This window comes from Giraffa tippelskirchi, chromosome 7 (genome assembly GCF_054371585.1).
Source record: "Giraffa tippelskirchi isolate mGirTip1 chromosome 7, T2T-mGirTip1v1.2.pri, whole genome shotgun sequence".
NCBI classification, from domain to species: domain Eukaryota; kingdom Metazoa; phylum Chordata; class Mammalia; order Artiodactyla; family Giraffidae; genus Giraffa; species Giraffa tippelskirchi.
This window is the reverse complement of record NC_137281.1, coordinates 136,090,507-136,114,067: the sequence shown is the minus strand read 5'-3', so window position 1 is coordinate 136,114,067 and position 23,561 is coordinate 136,090,507. Positions and strand designations below refer to the sequence as shown.

Genomic DNA, 23,561 nt, shown 5'->3' with positions numbered 1-23,561 from the left:
GTATTTTATGTGATATTTGAACCAGTTTTGGCAGGGATTTGAAGCCCTTTAATTAAAGACTGTATTACTGTAAACTTTGGTGGAGGGAGAAGTGGGCCGCTTGAAACCTGTAAGACATGTATTTGAATGTGGTCCTTGTTACCTCTTATGTGTGTAATTTTGAGCAAGTTGTGCCTCTTTGGTGCAACTCAGGTTCCTCAGTTGCAAAATTAGTATCAAACCTAGTCAGCCTAACTCATAGTTTTGTTAGGATCACTAAATGAAGTATTGTATTTTAGGGATCCCGTAAAATTCTTCTGAGTACTATACAAATATAAATTAATGTCAGTCCTCCTTTCAAATGCAAAAGCATTGTTTGAGAGTATTCTGACTCCAGCTTGTGTTTATGGTTTTAATTTTTTGTTTAGGTTCATCAGTGGCCATTATAAGCTTTAAGTATTATGATCTTCTGTTTTTTTTTGACCACTAATTGAAATGAAGGATGTATGCATTTGTGTCTGGCTATGTAGACATAAGTAATGATAGCAGTGCTGTTTATGACACTATAGTTAAGCATTTGTCAGAGTTTCCACTGTAAACTTTCCATTAGATTTTTTTTTTTCATTTTAGCTTGGGTTTCCTGTGGGGTGAAATTATAGAGGCCTGAGTGTTTTGGTTGGAAACTTTTTTTCTCTTTAAAATAGGGAGTGAATGCATGCTATTAAAAACTTTTCCTGCACTTTGTTTTATTGTAAAGGTTTTAAAATACATGTATGCATTTTTCTTTCTATAATAATTAAAAATGTGTATTTTCACTCTATATTCATAAGTAGTTTTTCTTTGTTGTTGTAGTTTTTCCACTTAAAATGTCTTCATTGTATTATCCCAGTTAAAAGGATTTAAATTGTTTTTATAAATTAATGATAAGGTCTAAGAATGATGTCTTGAACACCTGGATACTTATTCCAAATTAAGAAAAACTAAATTACTTATAACTTTTAAATTTCCTGTGACCTTCATCAGTAAAAATATTCATTGATTTTTGTTTTTAAAAAATTTTTTATTTATTTGGCTGTGCTCAGGTTTAGTTACAGCTTGTGGGATCTAGTTCCCTGACCAGGGATCAAACCTAGGCCCTCTATATTGGGAGTGCAGAGTTGGAACCACTGAACCTCCAGGGAAAGTCATGATCTTTGTTTCAAATTTAAGTAGAGTGCGATGTATTAGAGACAGGCCAAGACTTAGAATACCCATTATATTCACAGACCCTCTCCTATTGGATGTCATGTAGAACCTTGTGGTCTGGTCCCAAGACCATGCAATGAATAGGCAGGCCTTTGATCCAGGCAGGAAGGAATCCAACCCAGAGGCTCTACCCAACAGATGCTGCTGCTGCTAAGTTGCTTCAGTCGTGTCTGACTCTGTGCGACCCCATAGACGGCAGCCCACCAGGCTCTCCCATCCCTGGGATTCTCCAGGCAAGAACACTGGAGTGGGTTGCCATTTCCTTCTCCAATGCATGAAAGTGAAAAGTGAAAACGAAGTCGCTCAGTCATGTCCGACTCTCCGCGACCCCATGGACTGCAGCCTACCAGGCTCCTCCGTCCATGGGATTTTCCAGGCAAGAGTACTGGAGTGGGGTGCCATTGCCTTCTCCAACACATGAGAGTGACGTGTTATACCAAAATCAGAATCCCTAAGTTTGAACTTGGCACAGAGCAACTGAAGGCAGGAATAGAGGCTGAAAACATACCTATGGCTGACTCATGTTGATGTATGGCGGAAACCAACACAATATCGTAAAGCGGTTATCCCTCAATTAAACATAAATAAATTGAAAAAAAGTTATGTTAATGATGGGGCCACAGGGTAGGATTCCATAAATTCTTGCTGCTGTGTTGTCCTACCTTTACTGCTTTATTGAAATTACTCATCAAGGCCACCTCCAAATCTTGATGGACACATGTCTGTCAGCAGCATCTGCTGCTTGTCCCCATTCTCCTTGGGGAAACATACTCTCCTTTGGCTTTTGTGACACTTCAGACATTTTCTACCTAACTCTGGCTATTTTTCTCATTATCTTTGCTGTTTCTTCCTTCTCTCCTACACTTACATGTGTTGGATTTTTTAGGCTTCTGTACTCGCCATAGGTGATCTCTTCTATTCAGTTGGCTTTAAGACCATTTATGTGCTGTTTGCTTCCACATTTCTATCTCCAGCTCTGACCTTACTTCAAATTTTGGTCTTGTATGTCCAGTTACTGACCGGACATCTTCAGGTTATATGTCTTCTAAACACCTCTAACTTAACACATTCTTAGTGGAATACTTGATTTCTCCCACTGAACTATTTCTTTTCTTTTTTACTTGACGACTCCTCCATTTGCCCAGCTGTTCAAAATAGACAACCAATACTCACCATTGATTCCTATTTCTCACTTTCAAATCACCTTCATTCCCTCCCCAAAGAACGGTTGCTATCAGTAAATGCTTTTGATGCCACATCCAGTATATATTTCTAAGTCCACTTTGTTTCCAGTCGTTATGGTGACTCCATGGCAGTAGCCTTTTATATACCAGTGGTCTGACTGGTTTTCCAACTTCTTCTCTTGCCCCCTTTCCATTCATTCAGCTCATAGTGCCCAGAGAAGTCTTTTCAAAAATAGAAATTGTATGCTATGTCTCTCCCTCAGGCTTTAACATTGCCGTGGGTTTTCACTGCATCTGGAATTAAAATCAAAGTCCTAACCTTCACCTTTTGCTCTTCTCTCTTCACCTTGGCTTTTTTCATGCAGTTTTCCTGACATTACTAATTAAAATTTAATGTTGAAATCAATAGCATGTGGGTTAAAACTGCTGAGTTCCTAAGAACTTGAATGGACTTGGTTTTTTTCCTCTTTCATCGTGTCTCTTTTTCCTCTTGTTTCTTCTCTTAATTTGATAAAAACCAAATGACAACCGGCCCTGTCCCAGTTCCCAAGTTTTTGAGTTCGTTGGGTATTTATCAGACCTCTTTGGGAACTTGTTTTATTTCATTAGTATCAGGAGAATTTCTTTAAGGCTACAGAAGAAGTTTTTTCCACTTGTATGTCTGTCATAAACTGTTGGCTTTGGATGTGGCTTAGAAGTTCTGCTTATTGTTATTGGTGACACTTCATCTTCTTGGTTCTCAGCTCCCATACTGAGCTTTCTGCCTTGTCATTGAGTTTTCTTTATCTTGTTTCTAGCCACTTTATGGTTCCATTTTTAACCTTTTGTGCTTAGTTCGTCACTTACAGTGTCGTTGAGCTTATTTATTTCTCTGACTTGCACTTTTATGGGAAAACTCTGGAATCTCTATCCTCTAGTTTAGCCTCATGTTTCCAGTACCATCATGAATTTCTCCTCCCTTGAATGCCCTGGAGTTAATCTCACACTCCGTTGTCCCCAACAATGACATATATGAGCTTCCTTTACAAATTAACCTCTCTAATGATTCCATCTTTACCACCACTATCATCATTCTCGCAACCTGGAAACATTAGTAATCTTTGACCATCTTTCCTTTGTGTTACACGTAGTATGACAAAAAAAATGCTTTTGACCCCTTTGTTCCTGTCTTTTAAATGTATCTCAAACTTTCCTCCATTCCTCGGTTGCCATCAGCATAGTATTGGCTGTCATAACTCTTCATGTTTGGTTTTCGTGACAGTGTTTTGGCGACAGCGTTTTGGCTAACCTTCCTTCACACCTCTCTGAATCACTTACCGTGTTTGCTCCTGCTCAACAGATCTCTGTTGTCACCTGCATGAAACTCAGATTACTGTGCATTTTTCAAGGCCGTTTGAGGCCTGGTCTGTTCTAATTTTTCACTCTGGTTTCCTGCTCTTCCCAATCAGCTAGTTCCGCTATCCAGTCAGTTGTACATTGTTGTTGTTGTTCAGTTGCTCTGTCCTGTCTGACTCTGCAACCCCATGGGCTGCAGCATGTCAGGCTTCCCTGACCTTTATTGACTCTGAGTTTGCTCAAACTCATGTCCATTGAGTTGGTGATGCATGCCATTCAACCATCTCATCCTCTGTCTCCTCCTCCTCCTTTTGCCTTCAATCTTTCCCAGAATTAGGGTCTTTTCCAATGAGTAGGCTCTTTGCATCTGGTGGCCAAAGGATTGGTGCTTCAGCATCAGTCCTTCCAGTGAATATTTAGGGCTGATTTCCTTTAGGATTGACTGGTTTGATCTCCTTGCTATCTAAGGGTCTCTCAAGAGTTTTCTCCTGCACCACAGTTCGAAAACATAAATTCTTCAGGGCTCAGCCTTCTTTATGGTCCAACTCTCACATCTGTACGTGACTACTGGAAAAGCCATAGCTTTGGCTATATGGACCTTTGTCAGCAAAGTGATATCTCTGCTTTTTAATATGCTGTCTAGGTTTACCATAGCTTTTCTTCCAAGGAGCAAGCATCTTTTAATTTCACGACTGCAGTCACCGTCCGCAGTTACTTTGGAGCCTAAGAAAAAGTCTATCACTCTTTCCATTTTTTTCTCTGTTTATTTGCCATGATGTGTTGGGACTGGATGCTCTGATCTTCATTTTTTGAATGTTGAGTTTTAAGTTATCTTTTTCACTCTCTTCTCTCACCTTCATCAGGAGGCCCTTTGGTTCCTCTTCGCTTTCTGACTTTAGGGTAGTATCATCTGCATAGCTAAGGTTATTCATACTTCTGGCATTCTTGATTCCAGCTTGAGCTTCATCTAGCCCAGCATTTTGCATGATGTACTCTGTGTATAAGTTAAATAAGCAAGGTGACAGGTAAGGTGGTCTGGTATTCCCATCTCTTTAAGAGTTTTACACAGTCATGAACATCTTCTTATATTTCCCATATAATGTGCTTGATCTTAACCACCATATTCTTCTTGCCTAAAATGTCTTCTTCCCCTTCCTTTGTTTTTTCCTTGTCCCATTCATGGTTCCCTTAAGTTCCATTGCCCTCAATCTGCCAGATGTATTCCTGACCTTAGGCCCTGCCAGTGATAACAAAGGATTGAACACTCAATTTGACTCATCTTATCAAAACATATGAAGGATCAGCAAATATCAGGTTTACCAGAACAAAATGCAACAGCTAAACCTCTGTGTCCTTACATTTCCTTGAAAAGTAAATTAAATCCAAACAGAAAGAATGTTGAAATCTTAAAGGTAAAGCAGCTCAGGTGCAAAGGAGGATGTTGGAAGGACAGAGAAGACTTGTAGTAATCATTTGAGAGACTTAAACACCAACATAAAGGGGTCCTTTAAATGTTAATAGAAATAACAGTCCAGCTAGAGAATCTGTATAACTCCTGCTACTTGCATTTTGTTTGGTCCAAGTGGAGGTAGATCACTGAACTTGTGCCTTTAGTAGACATTATATTAAAGAATCTATTAAGAGGATTAACCTTTTCAGGTTGTCCCTCTAGCGCCGTGGTCACCACCCTTTTTGGCACCGGGGATCAATTTTGTGGAAGACTATTTTTCGATGGATTAGGGGAGTTGTCAGGGTGGGGGGATGATTTCAATATGATTCAAGTGTACATTTTTGTGGACTGTAAAAAATATTTATTTATTTGGCTGCCCCAAGTCTTAGTTGCAGCATTCAGGGTTGTCGATCTTCATTATGACATGCCAGATCTTTAGTTGTGGCATGTGAGATCTAGTTCCCAGTCTGGGATTGAACTCCAAGCCCCTGGATTGGAAGTGTGAAGTCTTAGCCACTAGACCACTAGGGACCTTCCTATTGTGCACTTTATTTCTATTATTATTTTATCGGCTCCACCTTAGATCCTCAGGCATTAGATCCCGGAGGTTGGGGACCCCTGCTTTAGTTTATGTTGCAGGTATGAGATGAAAAAACAAAAGTGGTTATTGATAAGCCAACTCATATTACTCTCTGGCAGAGGTGATAGAGCGTACAGGTGCCAGATTGTTTGAGTCCAGGGCTCAGCAGGGCTCCTTTCCAGCTGTGTGACCAAGAGCAAATTACTAAATCTCTCTGAGACTGAATTTCCTGTATGTAAAATGAGGATAATAATGCCTTCTACACAATATTATAGAAAGGATTAAATGAGTTAGTACATGTAAACTGCTTAGAATAGTGACTGTCTCAGAGTAAGTGCTTACTAAGTTTTTACTATTATTATGTATACATGATATGGCTGGGAAATGGTGACTCATTGAAGATTTTCAGAAAGAACTATTTATTATGAAACAGGAAATGGCCCTCAAGAGTGTTTCTTTTTTTCATACCTGACCTGTCCTTGGTGACTGTTGTTTATTTTGATTTATTCATTCATGAACAAGTATTTTTTGACATTGTTTATAGTGTTGCAGATCCTAAAAGGGCAGATTGTCTCTAGGAGATTATGGTATTTTCAATAGACATGGATTCTGAAAAATACTCTAATGAGGGGTGTGAATGAGGTTCTTCTGGCCCATCTGGATCTGTGAACCAGCTATACAGATAAAGCATCTGGTTTCATCGGAAGCTGGAAACATACACATTTTAGCATGTGCTTTCTATTCCCACAGAGGATCTGGTGCATATTTCCCCCAGTTTATGTAATATGAGAATTTCTGAACTCTGGATGAATGTCATTCAAAACTCTGCTGAGCTTGCTGCATGTTAAACCCTTTCAAAGAGACTTTATCCTTTGCTTGCAGTGCTTGGTAACTCTTAAGACTTTGGACTTCAGGAGGAGCAATGGCTCAGGAGCAATGACTCAAGCTGTTGCCTGGTTAACTTTTTGAACTTGGGGTGCACTAATGATATAAACGAAAAATGTGATTTGTTTGAACTTCAGAATAGATATTTCATCTTTTTAAGACCGGGGCACAGGTGAGAGAAGGGGGAATTGGGTGAAGGCAGTCAAAAATACACACTTAACAATTACAAGATAAGTAAGTAAAGTAAGTACTAGGAATATAATATACACATGATAAATATAATGAACACTATATATGTTATGGGCTTCCCTGGTGGCTCAGACAGCAAAGAATCTGCCTGCAATGTAGGAAACCTGGTTTTAATCCTTGGGTTGGAAAGAAGAAATTGGTTACCCACTCCAGTATTCTTGCCTGGAGAATTCCATGGACAAAGGAGCCTGGTGGGCAGCAGTCCATGGGGTTGCAAAGAGTTGGATGTGACTGAGCGACTAACACACACACACGTTACATGTGAAAATTGTCAAGAGAGTCAATCCAAAGAGTTCTTGTTACAAGAAGAAAAAATATTTTTCTTTCATTAACTTTGTACCTGTGTGAGATGATGGATGTTCACTGAACTTACTGTGATAATCACTTCATGATGTATACAAATCAAATCATTATGCTGTATACCTTCAGTTCTGTTCAGTTCAATTGCTCAGTTGTGTCCAACACTTTGTGTCCCTGTTGGACTGCAGTGCGCCAGGCTTCCTTGTCCATCACCAACTCCCGGAGCTTGCTCAGACTCATGTCCATCAAGTCAGTGATGCCACTCAGTGACCGTATACCTTAGACATGTCCAATTATATCTAAGTGAAACTGGAAGAAAAGAAACATACTATTTCTCTTTTTATCAAGGTGTGCTTTGTTTTCTTCCTGCCCAAGATCTATTGATAAGACTTGCCTTATGATGATATGAGTAGTGTAGATATAGCTGGGGAGGAGGGGGCTCCAAGCATCTTGCCCATTTTGTTTGAAATGTCCATTGTTAAAATTAGACCATCGAGTGAGGCCATTTTGTTATTCTTTATGAAATCTTTGCAGTAGTATAATATGGGTGTAAACCTGTTAGTCCTTTAGCATTCAGGGTAATCCACCATATTTTTCAGAGGATAAGGAAGATATTTGCGGGTGTGGAAAGGTCACGAGTGCACGGTGTGATTATGCTAAGATACTGTCTGCCTCAGAGGTTGGAGATGGACTATAAAAGAAGGAAGTAGAGGATGTGGAGAACAGATTCATTGCTCTGTTCTCCACATTCCTGCTGCTACATGTATCTGTTCAAGTTAGTGTCCAAGAAAGATTTCATTTTAATGTAAAATTTTCATACCTTTTGGTTCTGTACAATGAAACTGCTTTTACATCATGGTTATTGGCCTATATTAATGAAACTGAATAGCTTGCAGCCTCAGTTTTCTTGTCTGTAAAATGGGACTGTTAATGCCTGCCTTTCAGGATTTTTGCAAGGTTTCAATGAGAGAACTCATGGAAGGACCCTGGCTGGAATATTTTAGGTCCTCGCTGAATGCTTTTTACTTTTCTCTTGGTCCGTGAAATTTAGGTACTTAATTGCATTGTTCTTATATTTTTTGCTCTTATTTGCATATGTTAATTTTGCTTCCCACCAGGCTGAATTTCTTTGAGGACAAGCATCATTTCTTTTTTATTCTCTGTAGTTTATGTTCCTGTAGTATCTTGTACCTTTTCTTCATCGTGCAACCTGTCTTATATTTATTTACATGATTGTTTAGTTAGATTTTCTTCCTTTTTGGTCTGTAAGCTTCTTGAAGGGTAGAATCTTGTTTGATCTTGCTCAGAAATGTGTACTTAAGGCCTGAACTAGTGCCTGGCATGTAAAAAGTGTTCTGTAAATATTTGTGGAATGAATGAATGAATGATTGATTATTAAATTAAACATACTAGATTCTAAGCCAGTTCTGTTCTGGGAAGGCTGAAACTACCTATCATTTTCCTTCCAGACTTAGCCTGAAGCCTTGTAGGAGGCTATAAAAAGTTTGCAGAATTTTAACTAACACCTTAGATCTTTAAATAACAGAGTATGTGGAAAACAAAAAAGGTTTATGAGATACTTTGAAGTGGTTCAGTACTTAATGTTATTTTTGTGGGAGGTCAGTAATGTTTGGTATAAATATGTTATTGTAAAGAACTCTTTAAGTATAAATTACTGTTATTGCTTTTAGCTAATATTTATAAGTATTAACATCTGTGAATACTAATGTTATTTTAAAATTCAGGCTTGAAGGACAACACTCTGCAACATTGTTTATTTTTCTTTCCTTTGCGAACCTGATTGTTTGGGAATGTGTGAGAACTGGGTGTGTCCAGGTCTGGGCAGTGCTCCTCCAGATGGTTGTATTTCTCATAATTTCTTGATTTTCTGTCCCTGATGCTCTGTTAGGTTCTCATACATTCAATCAAATGCTGATTGTCTTCACCCTCTAGGATTGTGACACACTGCTGAAACATGTCCTGACAGCTGAATCATTTCACGTATTGAATTGAGTCAGCGTCTTCACCTTTCCTCTAATCAAATTACAATTTTATTTTGAAGTAACTTTACTGGATATTAGTAGATCAAAAGCTAAATATTATATTCTACAAATATGGCTTGCACAATTAGACACATACACACACATGCAGAAGGGGAGGGAAGAAATCCTCCATGTGTCATCAATTTATGTTTTTCATTTGTTAGGTATTTTTTAAAAAGCTGATATTTTGGAACGTTTTCCATGTGTCAGGCATTGTGTGAAACATTTTATGTATTATTTCATGAAATACTTGAGCTCTCACTGTGACAGAGCTACTACTATTCTTAGATTCATTTTGCAAAGGATTTTAAGGTTCAGCAGTGCTTTTTAGCAACAGCAATGTAGCAGCTAAAGTTTATTGAGCACCTGAAGTGTTCCAGACATTGTTCTATGTGTTTTTATTTTTATTCACTCACTTAATCCTTAAGTCAATCATATGAGATAGTTACTACTCTTAAGCTAGTGGAGGTAATGGAATTCCAGCTGAGCTATTTCTAATCATAAAAGATGATGCTCTTAAAGTGCTGCACTCAATATGCCAGCAAATTGGGAAAACTCAGCAGTGGCCACAGGACTGGCAAAGGTCAGTTTTCATTCCAGTCTCAAAGACGGGCAATACCAAAGAATGTTTGGCACAACTGCACTCATTTCACATGCTAGCAAGGTTATGCTCAAAATTCTCCAAGCTAGGCTTCAATAGTACGTGAACTGAGAAATTTCAGATGTTCAAGCTGGATTTAGAAAAGGCAGAGGAACCAGAGATCAAATTGCCAGGATCTGTTGGATCATAGAAAAAGCAACAGAATTTCAGAAAAGCATCTACTTGTGCTTCATTGACTATGATAAAGCCTTTGACTGTGTGGATCACAACAAACTGTGGAAAATTCTTAAAGAGATGGAAATACCAGATGGAAACACTGTACCTGTCTCCTGAGAAACCTGTGTGCAGGTCAAGAAATAACAGAACCGAACATGGAACAATGGACTGGTTTAAAATTGGGAAAGTTATACATCAAGGCTGTATATTGTCAGCCTGCTTATTTAATTTCTGTGCAGAGTACATCAGTGTGAAATGCCGGGCTGGATGAATCACAATCTAGCATCAAGATTGCCAGGAGAAATATCAACAACTTCAGATATACAGATGATACTACCCTAGTGACAGAAAGCAAAGAGGAACTAAAGAGCCTCTTGATGAAGGTGAAAGAAGAGAGTGAAAAAGCTGGCTTGAAATTCAGTATTCAGAAAACAAAGATCATGGCATCCGGTCCCATTACTTCATGGCAAATAGAGGGGTAAACAATGGAAACAGTGACGGACTTTATTTTCTTGGGTTCCAAAATCACTGCAGCCGGTGACTGCAGCCATGAAATTAAAAGACGCTTGCTTCTTGGAATAAAAGCTATGACAAACCTTGACAGTGTATTAAAAAACAGAGATATCACTTTGCCGAGAAAGGTCTTTCTAGAAATGCTATGGCTTTTTTCCAGTAGTCATGTATGGATGTGAGAGTGGGACCATGAGGAAGGCTGAGCACTGAGGAATTGATGCTTACGAGCTGTGGTGCTGGAGAAGATTTCTTGAGAGTCCCTTGGACAGCAAGGAGATCAAACCACTCAATCCTAAGGAAATCAACTGTGAATATTCATTGGAAGGACTTATGCTGAAGCTGAAGTGCCAATACTTTGGCCAACTGGTGTGAAGAACTGATTCATTTGAAAAGACCTTGATGCTAGGAAAGATTGAAAGCAGGAGGAGAAGGGGACAGCAGAGGATAAGATTGTTGGATGGCATCATCAACTCGATGGACATGAGTTTGAGCAACCTCCGGGAGATGGTGAAGGACAGGGAATCCTGGTGTGCTGCAGTCCATGGAGTTGCAGAGTCAGACACAAGTTAGCACGTGAACAGCAATAACTACTCTTAAGGGATTTCCCTAGTGGCTCAGCGGTAAAGAATCTACCTGCCAAAGCAGGAGATACAGGAGATGTGGATTCGATCCCTAGGTGGGAAAGATCTCCTGGAGAAGGAAATGGCAACCCAGTCCAGTATTTTAGCCTCGGGAATCCCATGGACAGAGGAGTCTGGTGGGCTACATGCTGTGGGTTTGCAAAAGAGTTGGACATGACTTAGTGACTAAACAACAACAATTATTATGCCCTCATTACTGAGGGAATCGATACTCTGAGTCTCACCTCTGATTCTCTGGCTAGGAAGTGGCAAGGCCAGGCTTGGAATCCAGCAGTCTGATTTTGTTCTCCATTGCTTTAACTGTCACCCAAACTGACAAACTGGCAAACTGTTCCAGACTGACAAGTGGCAAACAGTGGAGTCTGCTTAGAGCCCAGACCCCTGACTTCAGGCATGGAACCTGCAGAATAATCTCAGCCATCTGGTATATTGAATGCAGAAAGTTTCCACTTGTGCTGAAGGAAATCAGCTTAATTTGAAATTGTAAACATCTATGTAATGTTCCTTCAGAATTATTACTGACAGACTTTTGAGGTAGTAGACTTAAGTGTCCAGTTTAGTGTTTATCACTCTTATTAACGCCAGATCTTATTTCTCACATTTGGTCTGCCTCCTTAAGTGGAAAATACAATTAAACAATGTTTCCTAAAAGTCGTTTTTAGTATAACTGAAGAGAAAATATTTGTCCTGCCCAGGGACATTAGCTAAGCACTAGAGTACTGCATTGGTTGTAGAATGCTGAATTATATCTAGCACAACGCTTGTGCTTAGAGTTGCATCGTTAGCATGCTTATCTTTAGGTTTCAGTGACTCTTCCTACCTCTGGGGACAGATTTTTGTGGCCAGGAAGTCAGTAGCAAAGAAGGGAGTTATGTTGTAAATATCCTTATTCTAATTGATATATCTTATTGTTCAGTGTTTTAAAATGCTTCTCTGCTCTGAAGCTGTTAAGCTTTCCAGATTCATTCTGTGTCTTTACGAAATCTTTGTATTACTGTTTTCTAAGTTTCCATTTTGGAATCATGCACTCACAGTTGTATTTATACATACATATGTACATGATACATGAATACATACATGTAAGTTCCTGTCCGTCTATTGTTTTATACTTGACTACTGTTTTTAGACATAATAGGAAATAAGGTTTCAAAATTGACTTCATTTTTCTCCATATGGTGTTTCAAATTTGAATTTCCTCAAACCTTTTATATATATAGGCTTTACATTTATCTTTAGTTTCTATTCATTAAGTAATATCCTTTGTGTGAAGTATAGGCACATTCCACAATTAGTGGGGTGTACTACATGCCATCGCTGGATTTTATTGTCCAGATTATGACTTTAATCATATACGTATACACTCTTTATTACTCTTGGGATTAGAGGTCATTTCACTGTACTCAGTCCTCTGTTACTCTCAGGAGCTTAAGGTCTCATATTTAAAACTCCCAGCTGAGGTTCAGAAATAGCATCTCTAAGCTGGCATTGCAACATTGGATTGACTCTTTCTTTGTATTTTAAATCTTTTTTTTTTTTTTTAAGTTTAATGATGTCTTTGGTGTCAGCTGTAAGTTGTGAAATAGAGGTAGTGGTGGTTAAATAGCAGACATGGGCTTAATTGATATTAATGTGATGTCTATCTGTTTAATTTGTTTTTAACTTCATATCATACCATTAAAATAGCTGAGGTTCATCTCATTGTGAACTGATTCCCACTGATGTTAATCCTCAAAACAAATGGAAAGTAGATAGGCCATTTTTTATCCCTTGTGGAAGTAATCCCTGGGGAAGAGGTGGGGGGTGGTGGTGCTCAGTTAACTGAATACTTGAAAGTAATGCATTTTTTTTTCTTTTGGTGGGGGAGGGTCACCTGAAGGGTAAGTGCTTGTTGAAAAAATCTGTAATCCCATTAATTTATTTCTTACTTTATAATCATGGAATAAGTGAAAATAGTCTTTTAGATTTTTGTTGCTCGTATATTTGAACCTGGCTGAAATTTGAGCATCAACAGTGCTGACTCTTGGACATATCCCGGAAGTTTGTTCTATTAGTTACTTTTTTTCAGAGTATGATTTTCATGATTTACTCCTTGTCTTAAAATCCAAATGTAGAAGAGAAGACAAATTATCATTATCTTAGGGTTTTAAAGAGATGGCCTTTGTTTAATTGAAGTTTAAATTGATATTTTTAATTGATATTATTAAAATAAAATTTCAAAAATTAATGTTTCTGAAAACACTTCAGAATGTATTTTGTATATGTTTTTAAAATACTAATGAAGATGTGCCAAAAAAGCAAATGTAAGCCTTTCTATAGAGAAAATAGTTTTAATAGGATTTAAAATAGCTAATTTATTCCATACTGTATGCTGTAGATGCGATGTTTGTGAAGTAAGTGGTAACTTTTTGAAAGTGCTTTTGGAAAGGACTTAACAGCCTACAGAACACTTAATTCATTTACTCCTCTCTCCACCCTGTGCAATACATTTTACAGATAGGGAGACGAATGCTCAGAAAGTAAGTGGCTCGTCCGGTGTCTCTTATTAAACTCTAAAACTGTGATTCCACTTCAGAACTGGAAACCTTGTGTGTGCTCAGTTGTGTCTGACTCTTTGTGACCCCGTGGACTGTGCCCTGCCAGGCTCCTCTGTCCATGGGATTCTCCAGGCAAGGATACTGGAGTGGGGTGCCATTTCCTACTCCAGGGACTGGAGTCAAGGCCAAAGTCCTTACTGTGTTTTTCAAGGCCCGACACGATCTCCTGCAGCCCCTCATCCCTTACTATTCTGACCCATTACCCCACTTTCCACTCAGGCTCCAGCCTTGTTTGCCTCTTTGCTGGTACTCAGATTCACCTGCACACTCTGCTGCCATGGTCCCCTGGATTTATTATCCCTCTGCTCAGGCACTTGCCCCTCATCTTCAAGTATTTGCTCAAAATCTATCTTCCAGGTGGCTCAGATGGTAAAGAATCTGCCTGCAATGTGCAAGACCTGGATTCAATCCCTGGTTTGGAAAGATCTGGAGGAGGGCATGGCAGCCCACTCCAGTATTCTTGCCTGGAGAATTCCATGGGCAGAGGCGTCTCAGTTCAGTTCAGTTGCTCAGTCGTGTCCAACTCTTTGCGACCACACGAACTGCAGCATACCAGGCTTCCCTGTCCATCGGAGAAATCTCCCTGTCCTTTGGAGAGTCCAAATTCCGGAGCTTGCTCAAACTCATGTCCATTGAGTCAGTGATGCTATCCAACTATCTCATCCTCTGTGTCCCTTTTCCTGCCTTCAGTCTTTCCCAGCATCAGGGTCTTTTCCAATGAGTCAGTTCTTAGCATCAAGTGGCCAAAGTATTGGAGCTTCAGCTTCAGTATCAGTCCTTCCAAGGAACGGTCAGGACTGATTTCCTTTAGGATTGAATAGTTGGATCTCCTTGCCGTCCAAGGGGCTCTCAAGTCTTCTCCAACACCACAGTTCAAAGCATCAATTCTTCAGTGCTCAGCTTTCTTTGTGGTCCAGCTCTCACATCCGTACATGACTACTGGAAAAACCCACACCTGGTGGGCTACAATCCATGGGGTCACAAAGAGTTGGACATGACTTAGCGACTAAGCACAGCAGACAGCATCTTCCAGATAAACATTCCACTTAAAATCATACCCTCCAACCCACAGGCCTCATCCCCCTTGTCCTACATATTCTGCCTGCCTTCAGCATATACCATACAATCTGTTTATTGTTTTTAATTGCAGTTATTTTGTCTCCTCCTGCTAGTATGTAGCTCTGTAAGAGAAGGGATTTTTGTTACTGTTCCTCCTTGTGATATTCCTGCAGTGTTTGGACCTCAATGAGTGTTCAGTGAATATTTGGTGAATGAATGCAAAGCCTATGCCCTTTGTACAAGATCTCCCACTTTTCATTTATTAACGATATACTTGACAAAATTACTCGATTTCTGTTTGCTATGAAGGGCATTCCAAATAATACTACTTCATTAGTTTCGTGCATTCATCTTCATTTCGAATATTTTTTTCTGTTGTATTTTCCTCTCATCTGTGAAGATGAACCATTCTGTTTGATTTTAAAAGTCAACCAGGTTTTTTTTTTTTTAAGAAAGTGTTAGAAAGTGAGATATAACCTTTTTGGATAGTAATAGGGGCATATGGTTCAAAGAACTTAGGTTTTTGTCAAGTAAGCTGCACTTTTTTTTAACATTCATAAATATTGTGTCATTAAAAACCAACCTAGTTTTAAAATTTTATTTATTTCTAGTTTTCTTGAGATATAATTGATGTATAACATTGTGTAAGTTTAAGGTGTGCGGTATGTTGATTTTCTACGCTTTTATTTTGCAAAGTGATTACCGCTGTGTGTGGTTAGCTAACACCTCCATCTGGTTACATAATTACCATTTCTTTTTTGTGGTGAAAACATTTAAGATCTGTTCTTTTAGCAACTTTCAAGTATATAATATAGCCTTATTTACTATTACACCATACTGTACATCAGATCCCCATAACCTGTTTATCTTATAACTAGAAGTTAATACTCTTTGACCATCGTCTCTCCGTTTCCTCCACCCCTCCACCTCTGGTGACCACCATTCTAGTTTCTGTTTCTTTGAGTTTGACTTTGTTAGATTTCACATATAAGTGGTAACCTCCAGTATGTCTTTTCCTGTCTGACTTATTATATTATTATTCCATCTTAGTTTTAAAATTTGCGTTTTATGACTTGGTATTATTAAATATTAGGAAATAATTTATTAACTATATTAAACTTTTTCCTCTTCAGTATAATTTTTTTTCTAGAGGAATCAAGCTGTAATTTACCATTGACAGTAGAGGAAAATAAGATTCAGTTTATAAAGTCAACCTGCATTTATTATGTACCTACCATGTTCCAGAAACTTCTTTTGGGGGCCATTAAAAGAGGAACAAGACACATGATTTTTGGCTTAAAAAAAAAAAAGTGGTCCTAATGTAATGTGGCAAGTCCTTGAATGGAGTTATATATAAAGTTTTATGAGGCATTTTTATGTTACGGGTTTTGGGACTTCATGGCTGCTATAAACTGAGATACTCCTATACTCATGCAGGGTGTATGATTATCTTCTCAGCATTTACAACCATCTAAATTCAGTTGAAATTAGTACTGTCATTACAGCTGAGACTGTTATCCACACTCCTAGAGAAATGTTGGAACAAAGAAGCGATGTGGCCCAGAGGTTCCCAAATGCCAAAGACCAGTGGAAGAGTTGTTGCTGGTACTGGGCAAAATGAAAAATAAGTAGAAGGGAAAGAAGATTGAGAGAGAATACATGACTGTGTGTGTGTATGTGCTCACACGTGTGCAGATGTGTATGCATATGTGTACGTATGTGTGGAGAATTGCCACCCTCCTTTTTAAGGAATGATTATTTTTTATTCTAAGTTTGAGCTTTCTCTTCTTTTTCTATCCTTAAAGGTCCTTTCATTTTAGGAAATTATAGTGGAAATAAGTGGTATCTATTTATTATTTTAATGTCTTTTCCTTAAATAAAGTCAGCCTCTTCTTTTTAATAATTTTACTGGTAAAATCTTCAGAGGGAGCCACTGTCAGGGATACTTTAGAACATTCTATAATTCTTGCAGCTCTTATTTTATTTTTTTTGACATAGCCAGCATTCAGGCATTCCTTTTATTTAAAAGGCCTTGGCTCCTATTTTCCTAGTCTCATCTCTGCAAATGATAATGAACTGATAGTAGAGAGACCGTGTTAGTCAGAGGCTGTGGTGGCTTCTATCCTGTGAATAAGTTTGGTGGCAGAAAAGTAATCTACATCTGTAACTAGGAATTTTTAAATGTTTTATTTTTCTTGTCCTGACAAGTTACGGTGCAGGCCTTGGCATTAGAAGGTAAAGCATGAGAGAGAACTGTGAAAAATTGGAAGCATGTTTATTAGACGTTTTGTATGTGTGGGTGCATGTGTGTGTTTCCCATTTATTCTGATTAGAACACAGTGTTGAAACAATATGATAGCCCTGACTCCTATGGTTTTGGTGCTGACGCCACTATTCTGCATTAGTGGAGACCTCTGGGTATGGATACTAGCTACAACCCTTAGTAGTGGGTGATGTTGGGCAGGTGACTTAGCTGTCTAGGCTCTATTTTTTTTTTTTTTCATCTGAAAAACTGGGATATTAATAGTGGCCACTCATAAGATATTCTAGGGATTAAATAGGATAATGTATGTCAAGAGCTTAGTACAGTGCTTTGCAGTAGTAAATGTTTCTTATTATTGTCATCATTCTTTTAGCCGTAAAATATCAGTACTGGTCTTAACTGCCTTTCAGTTTGTTGTTTAATACTTAACACCTTGCCTTGGTCTTCTTTCGATACTGTTTTTTATTGATGTAGTAGTTCTACGTGACACGTTTTTGAATCTAAAAAAAAGGTGTGTGCTAATCATCAGCAAAGTGTTTTTCGACCTTCCTAATAGATTGTGAAGAGTTCTGAAAACAGCCAACTTTACATTCACATGTTTATAGCCAGGGCCAAGAAGGAATACTTTAACTGTTGTAGGTGTTGCCAGGGACCTTCCTTTGCTTGAAAACCAAAAGTTTTCACTGTTAGCTTTAAATAAACTGAGGGCAGATTTCAAAGGTGAAGGAGATGAAAGAAGGATTTTAAAGTGATTACTTTAAAAACAGTGGTCTTCTAAAAAGCTGTGGTCACACATTGAAATCACATGAGACTCTTTTATAAAATATAAATTCCTTGTAGTGGAAGCATCATCAACAATAAATGTTTTTGGAGCCTCTACTTGGAACACAGTAATAAAATAATTGGAATGGTCAGATACTTAATACTTATTTTAGCTCACGTCAGTTTCTTATTTGCTTATTTACAAGAGACTGTCTTGTGTCACCAACATGGCATGCTTGGGTTCAGTTTATAGGACATGAAGCCTAATTTTATTATTTGGTTCATTATAAGGATTTATAGTGGTCTTATTTTGATGAAATATTGTTGGCTATATCTGATTTTTTTTTTCAAGTATCAAAAGCAGTTCCTAATAATAGTTCCATGAATATAATAAGATTCTTTTTAGGTTTGTGTTTGAAGTAGGTATGACAAAAGTGGGGGCTTCCCTGGTGGCTCAGTAGTAAAGAATCTGCCTGCAGTGCAGGAGACCTGAGTTTGATCCCTGGGTTGGGAAGAAACCTGGAGAAGGAAATGGCTACCCACTCCAGTATTCTTGTCTGGGAAATCCCACGGACAGAGGAACCTGGCAGGCTATAGTCCATGCAGTTGCAAAGAGTTGGATATGACTGAGAGACAAACAGTTATTTTAAGTATTTTACCACATCTGCTAACATACCACACTTAAGTCTTCAGCGCTCAGGCAAGCTCTTCTTAGTGTTGTGAGATTGCTACTGCTAAGTCTCTTCAGGCATGTCTGACTCTGTGCGACCCCATAGACGGCAGCCTACCAGGCTCCGCCATCCCTGGGATTCTCCAGGCAAGAATACTGGAGTGGGTTGCCATTTCCTTCTCCAGTGCATGAAAGGGAAAAGTGAAAGTGAAGTCGCTCAGTCGTGTCCGACTATTAGTGACCCCATGGGCTGTAGCCTACCAGGCTCCTCCGTCTATGGGATTTTCCAAGCAAGAGTATGGAGTGGGGTGCCATTGCCTTCTGTAAATATATTCTCATATACCCATACAGATACAATTCTGTGACTTTGTTGAAGTTTTGAAGGGTCATGTGTAAGGGACAGATAGCATACTTGAGTGGGGATGTGTTTGCTGTAGGGAAAGTTGTAAAGGAGGAGGTGGAGGGATCAGAGACCACACTGACATGCTGAGTACTTTCGATTTTTGTTGTTGTTGTTGTTCTAATTGGGAAAATAGATGTAAAAGGGCTAACAGGGTAATAGCTTAGGGTGTTTTCAGGTGAAAAGCATTGTTAATTTAGAATTTTTTTTTTTAATTTTTTTATTTATATTTTTTAAATTAGTTTATTTATCTATTTTTTTTTTTATAAATTTATTTATTTTAGTTGGGGGCTAATTACTTTACAATATTGTAATAGTTTTTGCCATACATTGACATGAATCAGCCATGGGTTTACATGTGTTCCCCTTCCTGGACCCCCCACCCACCTCCCTCCCCATCCCATCCTTCTGGATCATCCCATTGCCCCGGCCCTGAGCCCTTGTCACATGCATCGAACAAATTTAGAATTTTTTTTCCAGATCTTTTGAATGGACATAACTGATTATAAATATTATTCATTAGGAGCTCAAACAATGTTACTGGTTAACTTCCAGTACAAACATGACCATTTTATGGAAATACTTATCTACATACATTTAAACAGCTTATGTGTAAATGCATTATCAGCCCACATCTCTTTTTTTTTTTTTCCTAAAAACCAATCTGCTTTCTTCCTGTGATATCGTGGCTAATGAATTTAATGATGTGAGCTTTCTTTATTTACTCAGTTGGCATATTTATTTGCAAGTTGCAATGATTTTCAACAATTTCGTTTACCTGGCGTCCTAGAGTACCAAACCCAAAGGACGTTGAGCTCATGTTTCATTTCTTCTACTTTTGCTGCTTTTTTCTTTGCAAAGTCAAAAATTGAGTCAGGCCCTCAGAGAAGATGGGCTGATATTGGGTCCATGATTCTGTGTCCCAGACTTTAGAAGGGGTGGAATAATGGAAGCTCTTGATTAGGGAGGAAAGAGTGTTCTTCCAGTTATAAACAAATAATAAACATCCATCCCTTGAAATCATAATGAGGGTGAGTGGTATGTGTGTGTGTGTGCATGCATGTATTATTTGTATAACTAAGTGTGTATAATACCCATTGACTATTTAGACATAAGGAGAATCTTTGGCTTTTAATCTGAACTTGCATCCTTTCTCTACTGTTGAATTCTGTGCCCGTTTTCTCATTACTTTGGGGCTTGTAAATTTTAAAACTCTTTGGGTATGAACACCTTGGAGGTGAGAGTAATCATTTCAGCTTACTAATGAAAATTGATAGGAGGATGCTGAGAGATGGTGATAGAAAAAAGCATGGGTGAGAAAATGACTAATGTTGAAAAGGAAAGACAAGGACACTACAGTGAGAAATGCAAGTGTCAAGAAGATTGACCATTTAACTGGTCATTACATTACCTTCTTGGATGAGGAACATATTCTGGAAATCAGCTTATAATTCTAAGAGTTGTTCCAGAATAGTGGAATCTGACTTTATGAAATCTTATCAAGCTAAGATCATTAGATCAGTTAACTCTTCCCTTTAAACAAATACTTACATTGGATGGATGGGTTGTTGTGCTAATGACCTTCATGGTATTATATAACCGCTTACTGATTCTTCATTACTTATGGTTATGATTTTATGGAATCCCTCTCCTGGGGGTAGGGACGGTCTGTGCAGGACAGAGGTTTCCACTGGAAGAGAGCCGACACAAGCATCCACTGCCTGGTGTGCTTTGGGATTCTGCAATGACACTTAGTTTTTCTAGTTTACGTTTATTTTGAAATGTCTATAATTTTTTTTCTTCATCTAAGTTACTGAATGTTTCGATTCTCAGGTGGCTTGGATTTGGGAGGTGGGTAGTTTTGGGTTGTTAAAATCTAGTGTTACTGCATGTGGCCAAAATGTACTGCTTGTCTGATTTCTTCTTTTTGTCATTTATGAGATTTTCTTTATAGCCTAGTACCTGATCCTGTTTTTACACGTGTTTCTTTAAAAAAGAATCTTTGTATCTGCATCTGGGACTGGTTCTGTAGACATTAAATTTATATCACTGGAACCGTCTGCTCTACTCAGAGTGTTCCATCTCTGATCCTGGCTCGTCCTACCTTTTCATGTTCTACTCTTTTACATCCCGCTGGAACTAGGGAAGAGGAGGGCAAGGAGGGTAGGAGCAGCACAGCCATGTGGGGCAGTCTGAGGGCCAAACGAAGAGCACTGTGCTTGGACCATTGTGAGTTAGGGCATCCTTTACCACAAATGAAAACACAATTTTTAAATTTTGTTACAGTGGGATTGGTTTTTTGAGGACACCATTCCCCTTTTTTCTTTGTCTTGACTCGCCTTTTTTTCTTCAGTCTTGATTATTTAAGTTAATAAATTTAAGGGAAGGAGGTTATTTGAGAGGAATTTAGTCTGTGATAAAGGATAAAACATAGCTTGTTGCTGTATGTGTAATCTCTGGGAAATGGGCTAGAGGGGTTTAGCATGATACTTTATATTGAGGGCATGATGGAAATTAATTGGCTGTTTTCTTTCTGTGTTCTTCCTCTTGTCTCTGTGCATATTCTCTCTATGGAATATAGTATTACTTTCATGTCTCACTGAGTTTGATTGTTGCACAGAGTGAAGAGTTCAGGCTCTGGAGTCAGTTAGCTTGAGTTTGAATCCTTTCTCCACTGCTTATTAGCTCTAAGACTCTGCGTAGGTCACTGAATCTCTCTGTGCCTTGGTTTTCTCATCTGTTAAGTGGGAAATAGTACCTATTGCGTAGGGTTGTTGTTGGGACTAAGTGAGATATAAAATATGTAAAGTGCTTAGAATATTACCCGGTACTTGAATCCAATAGTGCTCAATAAATGTGAGCTATTATCATTACTGGGCAGTTGGATAGCCCGCTTCACATTTGTCTTTGACATTATAGCAATTTGGATAAAAAGAGAGTAAATTTCAGTTGTTTAAAATAAAGAAAGAGGATTAAATGTTAACTGCCTGCATTTTTTTTAAATAGCCAAATGTGAATTACTTGAGTATCATTGCACTGACCACAAAGAATAATCATTGTTGTCACTGCTTAAATGATGATTTGCTTTTTGGAGGAAAAGCTGTCATTTATAGATGCTTTTATAATTCATATGTGCTAAGTTAAGTAGTTCTCCTTGTACATGGCCTGGTTTTTAAGCTTTATCAAAATTACTGTATGAAAAATAGGATTCATTAAAATTTGTCCTGAAGACTTTAATACATTAATAAGGCTTTTCTTGTTCTCTGTGCAGCGTCAGAACTCCTCTTCCGCAGTAACTAACCATGATGGCTATGTTCACGTAATTAGCCATTGGTTAAGGATATATAGTCATGTTGATAAGCAGCCTTGTTTAGTTTTTGTTTGTTTATATAAACATCTGAAGGAGATAGCAATTAAAGAGTTGGTTTGTCTGATTTAGTCCTTATAAAGCTTAGATGTTTTGAAAGTGATTAAGTTTAGGGGCATAGAATAAGACATCTCATGGCTTAATTCAAATTCTTTGACTATTCAATATGTTAGACTTTTGGGGGACTTTGGGGAGTGGTGGTAAGAAAGGCAACTTGTCTGATTTCTAAATATTTGGTTGAGAATACTTTCTAAATATTTAACTTGTTTTTGCTGAGAATAGCGGTGGTGCTGTATACCTTTCAAAATGATCAGCTATTTCTTGTTCCCTTATATCTGGTAGAGAAATGTGATACTTCATATACCGTTGTACTTCATCTAGGCTTACCCTGAAATTGACATCAGTTTTGGGGGGAATGATCCATGAGATCCCAGGTACATGGGCTGGCACTTGGGTTGTGGGTTGTGAGGAGAGGAGGAACCAAGTGGTTGCTGTGACTAGCAGTCTAGCCCTGTCTACCCTTTGCTGGAGCTGCTGATGACTGTAAGATGGGTGCTGTTAGCCTTTGCACTTACCTCCAGGAATCAGGTGGCCTGTGCTGCGAGGCCATTGTAGTGCATTTCCTGGGAGATTGGCAACTGAGGATGGTTGCAAGTGACTGGACAAATACTGTTCGAGTCCCCCTTGAATGGTACAGAAGGAAGATGGGAGTGTGGTTAGAGACTCGGGTGCTCTGCCTAGCTTCACAACTCATTCATTGTGGGACCTCCATGATTGTCTCTAGTTTTCTTTGTGAAAAATGGAGAATAATAATAATGATGCCACCTGCTTATCTCAGAGAGTGTTCTGAGGATTAATGAGTTAATCACCTTGGATGAAGGCAGCAGAAGTTGGCTTGTCATAATATCATTGCCTTTCCAGAGAAGCTCCAGTTTGGTGGAATAAAATAGTGGAAAGAAGATAGGAGTGGAATGAACTATTTACCATTAGTTGGTGTCTTTCAAGTCCAACTCTAGGTCAGGTTTCCATTCTAGCAGGGAAATTTAGCGTAAAATTTCTGTGTATTTTTTAGCGACACCAAACCAAATGTCTGACCTGCTGTTTGTAGGAAAAGAACAGATGTTTATTCTGAGAACACATTAATGAACATGTTAGTGGTTTTCTCCCCTGTAAGAGAAGAAGATGGGTCAAGAGGGAGAGCCTAGATTTAAGTAGAGTTTGCTTGC

At 38.5% G+C, this 23,561-nt stretch overlaps 1 protein-coding gene and 1 long non-coding RNA gene across 24 annotated transcripts in view; one reads left to right on the top strand and one right to left on the bottom strand.

Moving 5' to 3' along the window:
• The window catches only part of PPP2R5E (protein phosphatase 2 regulatory subunit B'epsilon), a 169,879-nt gene that overhangs the window by 55,351 nt on the left and 90,967 nt on the right, over positions 1–23,561 (top strand). For 4 of the 23 annotated variants that reach the window (XM_081509849.1, XM_081509841.1, XM_081509853.1 and 1 more), the window contains exon 1: positions 11,556–11,754. The exons of 10 other annotated variants lie outside the window; for them this stretch is intronic. The gene's annotated coding sequence lies outside the window, so the exon portion shown is untranslated. Of the gene's footprint in view, positions 1–11,555; positions 11,758–23,561 lie in introns of those variants that run through there. 9 more of the 23 variants (XM_081509851.1, XM_081509842.1, XM_081509846.1 and 6 more) reach the window with 3 other exon arrangements.
• Positions 2,915–11,584, bottom strand: LOC145513449 (uncharacterized). The gene is made up of 2 exons (XR_014059403.1): positions 11,445–11,584; positions 2,915–7,516 (listed from the first exon to the last, which is right to left on the bottom strand). It is a non-coding gene; the product is annotated as an uncharacterized LOC145513449 (long non-coding RNA).